The 4,667-nt window shown below is 44.1% G+C and overlaps 1 long non-coding RNA gene across 1 annotated transcript; it reads left to right on the top strand.

The window, feature by feature from the left end:
- The first annotated feature begins 3,037 nt into the window (after positions 1–3,037).
- LOC121308084 lies at positions 3,038–4,186 on the top strand. Its single transcript, XR_005948458.1, has 3 exons — positions 3,038–3,123; positions 3,931–3,957; positions 4,100–4,186. It is a non-coding gene; the product is annotated as an uncharacterized LOC121308084 (long non-coding RNA).
- The last annotated feature ends 481 nt before the right edge of the window (positions 4,187–4,667 follow it).

Here is a 4,667-nt window from a genome sequence, read left to right as displayed (position 1 = left end):
CAGCAGTAGCAGCTTGTAAAGTTACTGGTACAAACTATAATACCCAGAATTGATGTCTATGTGGATGCATCTCCTCTTTTCTCAAAACTTTTCCCTGTTTATAACAGTACAGATTTATCTATTCTTGATTGTCCCTACAGTATATAACCCATCCTGTCATCTTCATGTCATTTTAAACTGGTTAAGTTTAAGACAGAAGGGATCTCCACTGTTTGCCCTCTGGGTATAAGGGTATCATTGGCTACATTTATAATGTCCTTATTTATTATGACTTGTGGTTACAGCAAACTTCAGAGTGGCATGCAGTGGGTGTCTGTAACGGAGATGTTACCTGCGTGGGTCGTCACTGATAATGAGTCAGACACAGAGCGCTGGGGCTTGACACAGGCAGCGCAGGTGTGCAGATTTAATCTACAACACAGGTGCCGACACTAGGGTACCAGCAATGGTAACCCCAGCTCCGGATTTTATAAACAAAAACAAAACAAAGTAATAAATAAAAGCCACACAAGCCAAACGCTGTCCAACTAAAAGGAACGCTGCGCTCCAGGAACCTGCCCTAGGAAACCCTCAGCTATACTGTCTTTGGGATCAAATCCTCTAAACTAACCGACTGCAGTCCCATCGTCCCCCCGGCGAGAGATTGCTTGGAGGAAAAAAGGTGAATGAAGAAAACCTCATACCTACAGTAAACGTGGAGGTGGTTCGGTCACGATGTGGGGTGTTCAGCAGGTCAGGGACTGGAGACATTTGTGTGATTGAAGATTGAATAAATGCAGCCATGTATCAAAACCATTCCACAAAGTGCAATGATCCCAGCTGCTCGTAGGCTGATTAGCAGACAGTTTATCTTCCAACGCGACAACGACCCAAAGCATACGGCTATGTCAACTGGACTGGAATGGCCTTGGTAATCACCAGATCTCAATCTAATAGAAATGCTTTGCACTGATCTGACAGGCTGTAGCCAAGCACTGTGTATCCTATCCCTCTGAACCCAAGCAAATATGCAAGCTAGAATGAGCTCAGCTTTCACCAACAAGATGGAACATACTGGTTAGAATTAAAAGCAAAAGGAGGACACAAAATCCTAAAGCAGGGGACCAATACTTTCATCATGAATGAATACGTGAAATAAGCTTTTTTCTTGATAGATTATTTGTTAAGTGACTGTAAGTCATTGTGACAGGACGGCGTTGAACACCCACACAGAGTGCAGAGAGCTGCATGCTTTTATTTACTATGGCCGAGGGGTTAACTATCAATTCTGTCATTACCCCTCGGCCACAGTCTGCACGAGTTTTCAAATTTGCAACTGGCAGAGGACAGGCTGCCAATCTCGTCTCTGCCAGAACACATCTAAATAAAAAGAAAACAACAACAAAACAAACGCGGCTACGCCATCATATTTAAATAAATAAATACAATAAATAAATAATAATACAAATAACACAAAATAACACAGGGGTGGAGGGGGAGACCCTTGATTCTGAAAATAAAGAATACATTCAAACAGCAGAGCTTTCCTACCGCCCTGCTGCAATCATGGATTTTGCATTTTCGTTTTATTAAAGTGTGGTTAAAGTTTACTAAATGTTTGTGCTTGACCTGTTCCCTTGGATTCTGGTATAATAAGCTTGGGTGGCAATGCTTGTGTGTGCGCTGGTCCCTGCTCTTAAGAGACTGCTGTCTGAGCCTCGATGTTCCAGGGCCTGTTCTGGTTGTGCACACAGGTTTGTGGTTCATGGTTTGCTTGTAACGATTGTGTTTGAATAGTTTGCTCTCTTGCTAGGACACCGTTGTAAATGAGATCTTTTCCTGGTTAAACAATAAAACTAAACAGTGCATTCTGTCTGTATTTATTACATACACTGTGTGTACAAAACATTAGGAACACCTTCCTACTATTGAGTTGCACCCCCTTATCCCCTCAGAACAGCCTCAGTTCATCGGGGCATGGACTCTACAAGGTGTCAAAGCGTTCCACAGGAATGCTGGCCCATGCTGACTCCAATGCTTCCCACAGTTGTGTCATGTTGGCTGGTAGTGGATCTCTACTCCGAATAGCTCGTTCCATCTCATCCCACAGATGCTCAATTGGATTGAGATCTGGTGACTGGGCAGGCCACTGCAGTAAGCTGAATTCACTGTCATGTTCGTGGAACCACTCCTGGACAATCCTAGCCTTGTGGCATGGGGCATTATCCTGCTGAGAAAATCCATTAGCAGATGGATACACTGCTGCCATGAAGGGATGCACCTGATTGGCAATGATGTTCAGATATCCTGTGGCATTCAAACGTTAGGTCGTCGGCTGCCATACCCCATTTGTTTCAAGGTATGACGAGTTGTGCATTCCTTTATGGGTCTTTCGGCACCAGTGTTGTACTGGACTGTCAGTTGACTAACTGTAGCCCGTCTGTTGCTCTGCACAATTCGTGTCAGCCTCCTTTGGCCTCTTTCATCAATGAGCCGTTTTTGACCACTGGCCTGCCATTGGCTGGATGTCCTTTGGGTGGTGGACCATCCTTGATACATATGGGAAACTGTTGAGCGTGATAAACCCAGCAGCATTGCAGTTCTTGACACATTCAAACCGGCGCGCCTGGCACCTACTACCATACCCCGTTCAAAGGCACTTAAATCTTTTGTCTTGCCCATTTACCCTCTGAATGGCACACATACACAGTCCATGCCTCAATTGTGTCAAGGCTTAAAAATCCATCTTTAACCTGTCTCCCCTTCATCTACACTGATTGAAATGGATTTAACAGATTACATCAATAAGGGATCATAGCTTTCACCTGGATTCACCTCGTCAGTCTATTTCATGGAAAGAGCAGGTGTTCCTAATGTTTTCTACACTCAGTGTATGTTTTTGATTTTGCAGAATATAAATTTGCATATTACCAAACACTTCTGTCGATTTAATGTATGTATATAATAACTTCACAGATGTCAGATTCATTTGATAAAAAGTTCAGACAGTAAATTAATTCAGAGAGAACTTCATAGAGATATTGGATTCATTTGATTAGTTGTGTATTCTATATTGTAATTTAACATTTAAAAAACTGTTCTGTTTTTATTTTTCAGCCGTTCTTCATCTTCGAGAGGAACTGGGTAAGAGCTGTTTTTGGTTTATTGCATCGATTTCTTACAGACCTGATCAAGCATCAGATGTGTAATTAAGGGATAACGGGGGGGTGTGATGGGTGAGACAGCAACATGACTCCTGACTAGATGAACACTATTACTTGAGAGCTGGGTTTATTCTACTCCTTGTACAGTGTGAATATGGAGGTTCATACTGGAATACACACTGGTATTCAGGAAGCCCTCTCTCTTGCCTGTTTGTCTGTGCTGAGGAGGCTGTGGGCTCCTGGATGTGGCTCCTCAGTCAGTTCTGAGCAGATCAGAGCAGTCAGTTCATAGGCAGGTAGCTCCACTGTAGGGGTGTGTCCAGTACACTAGTGCCTGTGTGCTTGAATCCTGCACACCATCTCTCTGTGGATCAGAGCAGTCAGTTCATAGGCAGGTAGCTCCACTGTAGGGGTGTGTCCAGTACACTAGTGCCTGTGTGCTTGAGTCCTGCACACCATCTCTCTGTGGATCAGAGCAGTCAGTTCATAGGCAGGTAGCTCCACTGTAGCAGTGTATCCATTACACTAGTGCCTGTGTGCTTGAGTCCTGCACACCATCTCTCTGTGGATCAGAGCAGTCAGTTCATAGGCAGGTAGCTCCACTGTAGGGGTGTGTCCAGTACACTAGTGCCTGTGCGCTGGACCTGCTCAAGGTCACACCATGTCAGTCACATCTAGGCTTCTAGCTACTCAATACAAAGGCTGATGTGCAGTTCAATGGTGCTCAACAGATGGATGATTTTACACCTCAGTGTTCAGAATGTAACCCAGCTCTCTTCTTTCACAGAGTCTGTGAGGCGCGTCCTTAAATCAGGTATGTAGAGTGTGTGTAAATCCACAGCCTGGCTCACCCCAGCACAGCCCTGCTGGTTAGTGTGTGCTACACATCTTCTGAACTGTAGAGAGTACAGGAGGAGTGATTGTAAAATAATGCTCTCTTTATTTCTGTGTTCTAGAATGGAAGTGGATCCTCAGCTCAGCAGGTATGTGTCTCTTCAATGGATTCCTTTCACAGTAGAGGGCGAAAGAACAGCAAGGAGCCCAGTCTCACTCACTGTGTAACATCTATAATAAAAAGTGACTTCATGTTAGCAGGCTCATCTCAGAATGTGGCAGGCTGGCGAGTGGATAGAGGCCCAGAGACAGACTGCAGTTCAAAAAAATAACTATTTTATTATAAATAAACACAAAATGAAAGGGCACAAGGGCCAAAACAAAACAATTTAAACACAAAGAAAGACAAAAAGCAAAATTTACAAAAATAACAATCTCCAGGCTGGGCAATGCCTTCACTGGATTCAAGCTTTCCAAACAACCAAAAAAAACCAACCTGCTTCCTCAGCTCCCTCTCCCCAAATGAGAAGCAGAGGCCTCCTTTTATATCAGGTGGCTGGGCGCTGATTGATCGTTAATCAACCTAATCAACTAATCAACCCCAGCCACCTGAACATAATAAACCCAGGCAGGTAGGGGAAGTTAACCCCATCCCTGCCAATTTAAAGGGCAGAGCTTTGCTCTGCCACA

The sequence above is a fragment of the Polyodon spathula genome, unplaced genomic scaffold (assembly GCF_017654505.1).
Source record: "Polyodon spathula isolate WHYD16114869_AA unplaced genomic scaffold, ASM1765450v1 scaffolds_205, whole genome shotgun sequence".
NCBI classification, from domain to species: Eukaryota; Metazoa; Chordata; class Actinopteri; order Acipenseriformes; family Polyodontidae; genus Polyodon; species Polyodon spathula.
Note: the sequence above shows the minus strand (reverse complement) of the source record. Positions and strands in the feature narration are given on the sequence as shown.